We start from the raw sequence: 6,382 nt of genomic DNA, 5'->3' as shown, positions 1-6,382 counted from the left end.
TGATAAACAGGTAACACATCAATCCCTGTTTTTACAGCCTTCCAGGGAATTCTGAAGCAGGTCTTGCTTAGGAACCAGAGTGTATGGGGCTGGGGGGGGGGCAGCCTGATACTTAGGCTTTAAAGAACAAAACGAGTTGTGTCATAGTAGATCAATGGGCCCTCCTGAGGGATTCCTGAAGGTGGGGCTGGACCTCAGGAAGGGGGAGGGGCGAGACTCGCCAGCTCTGAAGATCAGACCCCACAAGCGTGGGCACTCAAGGGCCCACCCAGGGGCAACAGCAGCACAACCACTGGAAGGATCAGCCAGTGGCATGGATATTGGGAACATGGGACATCTGATGGTCTGTCAGGCTTGGGTCATGGGAACAAGAGACCTTCCAGAACATTCTCACAGAAGGCTCAGGCCCCACTCTCTCCATTCCGTGCTGCTCCTCTCAAGGGCTTGGGCCTTACAGGCTTTGTCTCCATTCCCAGTGCTTTCTGTTCCCCAGTAAATCTTGTGTGTCTTCAACGGCCACCAAACCTATCTTCCTCCTAAACGGCCCTGGCCTCTGCACGTGCCTCTGTGCATGGCTTCTGGCTACAGAGGAGAGGATGCCTGAGCTCCAGCCCAGCATCTACCTCCCCAGCGCCTCCTCGCCCTGCTCCCCCTTCCAGCCCCTGGGACTGGGAACCTCTGGGGAGAACCCATCCTTCTCAGACATCGGTTTTCATATTTAGCAGTAGCATGCCTCGTACTAAAAATCCTAAACTTGTTACCCCCGCGTCGCTCTCCTCTAAGCTGGATTATTTTTTCCAGTTACATTAACCTGCCTGTTTTGTTCTTTTATGAATCAGCATCAGGGCCAAACAGGGGTTGAAAGGACGACTATCCTAGGAAGAATCCTTGCAGGAGGACAGGAAAGCCCCATCACGAAGGGACTTCGCCACAGAGACAAGGACTTGAATTGGGTCTGCAAACCCCTGTCCCTGTGCCCTGTTGACAAGGTGACCTACAGTCCCCTCTGACAGGACTCAGGGCTTCCCTGGGATAAAAATGTTTGAGTGGTAAAGCCAGAAATGTCCCAGACAATCTGGGACCAGGTGACCATCCCTCTGCATTCAAAGCTGTGGGGACAGCAGGACAGTGGGGTAGAGGAGGGTGGATTCTGCGTGAACCTAAAAGCTGTGTTTAAAGTCCAGTTTTCCTACCACTTAGCAAGTGACTTTGCTTCTCTAAGACTAAAACTGCTGCATCTTCAACATGATATGCCTGCGCTCTTCCTGCTAGGTACCATGGTGAGGAGTAAATGGACCTTGAATAGGCCTGGCCCAGCATCAGCCCTGGGCAGCTTCTCCCTGAGCCTCATGATCAGTGCATCTCATCAGCAGCAGCTGGGGAACAGCAGATGCTGGGATTGGCAAGAAAACTTGGGCTTTCCTTGAGACACAGTAGTGAAGGGGTGTCACAGACACTAGCAATCAAGCTCCAGGTCATTATAATAAATGCAGGAAAAAAATCCATGATGGACAAAATGTCAAAATGTCAAATAAGGACAAGGTGAGGTTCCCTGTGGGTCGTACTGAAGCCCGAGACCGAAGGCACTGTATATGCCTCTGCATGTGTGCTCCATGGATGTCTCAGTGACCAAAGCTTTAACAAAATTGATTTTGATGATTCAAGAGGTCAAGAAAGCAGTTATAATAACATCTGTGTGGGGTATAAGTGAAGTATTTGAATTTAAAAATATTATTACGACTTTTAAGACACCTACTTTTTAATTTTTTTGATTTTTTTTTCAATTAATAGAATGTTCTGTGGAAAACTAACTGTGAAAAAAATCATGGAAATATCTACCCTTCGGATCTGGCTTCTTAAGCTAGCTGGGTGTTCCCAGGTTTGCCCATTCCATAGCACGGGTCTGAATTTCCTTCCTTTCCAGGGCTGGGGGACACCCCGGAATGTGGACGACTACCCTTTCCTTAGCCATTCTTTGGCTGAGGGACCTTGGGAAGGTTTAGTCCATGGTGACCATCACTGCCTTGTGAGCCCCTATTTCTGACTCTGCCTGTGTGAAATGTCCAGCATATGTGAATCCAGAGGGGAAGAAAGCAGACTAGTGAGGGTCAGGAGCTGGGAAAGAGGGAAGGGTGCAGAGGTACTGGCTTCCTGCTGAATGATGATGGGTCCATCATTTGGACTTGAATCCTGATTTGGTTTCATTGGGCTGATTTTTCTTTTCTGAGGCCTCAGGCACCTGCAGGATGAGCTGTTCCCATTGCTGAGTCCTTTGGAAAAACACCTAAGCCGCCCTCTGAACAAGGGCAGCATGTGTGTGGCTGAGGGCAGCATCTTACATCTCCAGATGGTGTTGGTCACTGGTCATCATGTGGCTGTGCTAGGTATGAGCACAGTATGAGCCTTTCTGACCACAGTGATGACCTAGTCATTTAGCACGAGCAGGGTCCACTCATGGGCGAGGCTCGATGTCTGTTCAACTTCAGGGCCAGTGGTACAGGAGGAGGTGGAGATTTCCTCTGCTCCCTGGAGTTGGTTGCCATGGCAACCAATAGACCATCGCTGCAGAGTCCTGGAAGAACTGGGACAGGGGAATCAGTAGGTCTCAGAACACCCCAACTTTCACCGCGCTTCAAGGTCTGACAAGCCTGTTTGCCTCCCTTTGTTTTGCTGTCCTGGGAAAGGAGCCGGGGGCCTGTGCAGGCCTCCCTTCCCTCTGACAGATGAGGAAACTGGGGCTCTGGGGGGCAGGCAGCAGGCGGGGAGCCACTCAGCTGCAATCAGGCAGGTGGACATGCTGGGGACCATCAGAGCCCTCAGGGAGCTTGGGAATGCAGCCCCAGAACACTGCTTGGCTTCCGTGGAGATGGAGAAGAACAGGGAGGCAGGCCAGTCATTGCTACTCCAGTGTGCGAGTGCGCTGGAGAGCAGAGAGAATTCCTGGGGAGGTGTGGGCATGTGCTTTGCTTCTCAATTCACATTGTTTTCTTGTGAACATGAAATAAGAACTTAAGTAACAGCAGGGTGAATGTGCTTATGGCCCTCGCCGAGTTTCTACAACTGAGAACACCTTGTTGTATTCTCTTCCAAGCCTCCTTTTTAATTGCTTGCCATATTCTAATTGTAGGTTGAGGCGGAAGTATAATTAGCACATCAAATGCATCCTTTCATGGGACAAACCATGAGTAAATATTTAAGTCAAGAAAACAAGTCAACTAAATTAAATGTATGAAACTGCAGATGGCTGTGTACCAAGGAGCGCAGGGCCACCTGCTGAGAGCCATAGCTGAGTTGGAATGATGCATGGCATTTTTGCCAGAATGGAGTGGTTGAGAGGTGAAGCCAGGGATGGTTATGTTAAGCTGTGTATACAATTGTATATTAGACCCCTGCTGTCCGCCTCAGGTGCTGGCTACTTGGGAGTTCTCGTGGGGATTCCTGGGGAGTTCTCATTGGTTGGAGAAGTGCCGGATGAGGGATTTCCAGTTGGTATGTGGTGTGTCCCGGGAGAAGGCCATGTGCGTGGCATTCGAGGGAGAACAGAAATAAATTTTGTTCCTTCTTGAGTGGCTCGTGATTTGTGCCCAGCCAGACTGTGGCAGCCACCAAGGCATCCTGACTGAATCTGCAGGACACCTGGGGTCACTAGGGCCATAGGCCAAAGGCTTTAGCTCTTGCTGTGGGTGTTCTCCAAAGTCTGTGGGAAACTGTGGTCCGAGGTGCCCAGCCCTACAGTGTATTTTATAAAACATGAAAATCATTCCTTCCAAAGGAACAACATACGATGTAATGAGCCAGCTGTTCTGCTCCGGGGTCAGGATGTGAGGGTGGTCTGCTGTCATCACTAGGCAGCTCTGCACTGGTCCTGGTCTCTGCCTCTTCTCCCCTGCCTGTTCTCTGTCATACTCACCTGAGCAAGTGAATATCAGCAGCAGGAAATTTATGTTGCTCTACCCTAGAGGCAGGGCTCAAGCAGACTCTGTGTCCTTGCCACCTGTGTCCTTGAGTCCCCTGGGGCCAGAGATTTGGGTGCCTGTTCCCTTGCTAACAAGGGATCTAGAGCGTGGGTGGAACAAGCCTGGTCCTTGAAGAAGCTGGCCGTGCTGCAGCTCAGGATGACCTGCAATTTGTTCCCAAGGCCCCACAGTGACACCCTGAGACAGACATGGGCTGTCAGAGGCTCTGCAGCCTCCACCTGTGCCTACAGGGGCAAGAATCTGGGTGCTTCCAACCGCCTGAGTGACCATAGAAGCACACACAGAAAACTCAGCCCACATCAGCAAGGTCCAGAGCAAACCTGAAGGACCTTTCCAGAGTCCCCTCCCAGCAGGGTCCTACAGGATGAGCCTCGTTCCTCCAGCAAGGAGCTGTAACCACTCGTGTTCAAGTTGCGTGTCAGGCTGCGCTTCAGAGGCTCAAGGTCCAGGACTGTCCTGGACGTGGGTCACTCGGGCACCTCTGGAAGCAGGTGCTCAGCATGAACCACATTGTCAGTGACAGCAGTAGGGTGTACTACACCATCCTGCACAGAAGGGGTGCCACACTCTAGAGAACCAAGTCCCACGTGTCATGGAAGCCTCTTTCTGAGGGTGGCAGCCCCAGGCCTGCTCTATTAACTCCTGCACAGGATCCAGCACGGGTAAGTGAGCCATCAGGTCCAGAGAAACCTCAAGGACAAGGTGTCCTGGGAGTGGAGCCACAGCAGGCCTCAAAGTCACCCTGGGGTGGGGAGCATTGTGAGGCTGGGTGGTTCATGGGGAAGACATGTGCTGTAGTGAGCCAGCGGTTCTACTGCGGGGCCAGGACAACAAGGGCAGCAACCCCAGCACCTGCTGGGCAGCCCTGCTGGGCCCCCATGGCAGTCTGCTATGGTCCTGGTGTGTGAACAGCTCAGGACCCTTTGATTCAGGGCTGACCATGGCTCCTCTCAGCTCTTCTCCCCCTCCAGCCTCCTCCAAGGAGGAAGCCACACCTCACAGCAGGCCAGGGACGCTCAGTGGGTACACCTTGCCCCCGAGGCTGAGGGCAGCAACCCCAGCCTGCCTTGCCCTGGGCAGCACTCTCCTCCTTAATTCTGGGATTCCTGCCAGGAAGGTCTGACAACACCCACCTCCATTCTCAGATGGCACCACTGGACTGAAGTCAGGGGGGTCTTGTAAGGGGGCCATTAAGAGATGACTGTAATTTAAGATCTCCTTGATCAAGTGTGTCAATCATTTGGAAGGTTCTAGGCCAGGGAATGTTTTGGATTGTAAGGGTCTGGCGGAGCGTCGGAGAAAGAGACCACAAGTGACTGGCTTCATGAAAAACACACAAGGGAATTTTTTAATTTAGGATCCAATTCAGCGCGCTGAGACTCTAGGCCCACTCAAGAAGCAAGAGCAGCCCAAAGCCCAGAGCAGGAGTTGAACAATGCTTAAGTACACCTTTTGGGGAGGACTGGGGGGGGGGGCTTTGCATACATCACAGTCTCCTTTAACAAATCACCTTACACCTCGGGAAAATCAAACAATAATTCTTAGACTTGATTAGTACATTTATTGGCGGAAACAGGGCTGGCTGGAGTGATAGGTCTTTCCTAAGGAGGGGGTTACATTTAAACTGATTGGTTTGGACCCTGAATATCTACGTGAGGAATTGCACAGGACTCCAGGCCATAATTCAACTAAATGGCCAGTGGAGCCTTGTCCTAACTGCCTCAGGAATTAACCCATGCTTTGCAGTTTAGAAACTTTACCCTTTCAGGATTAGCTATCAAAATCTAAAGTTGGGGGCTGGGGCTGAGGCTCAGTGGTAGAGCACTCACCTGGCAAATGGGAGGCACTGGGTTGGATCCTCAGCACCACATAAAATTAAATAAATAAAATAAAGGTATTGTTTCTGTCTACTACTTAAAAAAAATTAAAAAATCTAAAATTCAGGAATCCTCATAGACCAAATTTTCAGATCCTCCTAATTCAGGCAGAACTGTGCCCTGTGGCCATGCCCCCCAGCTGCCATCCCCGGATAGTAGCAGAATCACCCCAGGGGCACCTGTCTGGCCTGTTCTCCACCAGCCCCTGCTTCCCTGGCTCTGAGGCCCCCTCGAGAGGGAAATGTGGGAAGTGCATTGCTGATCCCTGGTCTTTGGGCCCTCCAGTCCCAGCCTGGGCTGCTGACCCAGCCCTGTGCCACCAGGCTCTCCTTGAGTTTCACAAGCCTGCCCCACACCTGCCTTGGCATAAGGGAGCCAGCAGATGATGCCTGCTGAGACCTCTCCTGTCTACTCACACCCATTTCCTTATTACAGGAGTCGGGCTAATGTGATTTCCTGAACATCTATCACATTAATCCACTGGCTGTCACCTTGTTTTTTGAGCCAAATGAAAAACATAAACTAATC

The sequence above is a fragment of the Ictidomys tridecemlineatus genome, unplaced genomic scaffold (assembly GCF_052094955.1).
Source record: "Ictidomys tridecemlineatus isolate mIctTri1 unplaced genomic scaffold, mIctTri1.hap1 Scaffold_155, whole genome shotgun sequence".
NCBI classification, from domain to species: Eukaryota; Metazoa; Chordata; class Mammalia; order Rodentia; family Sciuridae; genus Ictidomys; species Ictidomys tridecemlineatus.
The sequence above is the reverse complement of the archived record's forward strand: the minus strand, read 5'-3'. Positions refer to the sequence as shown.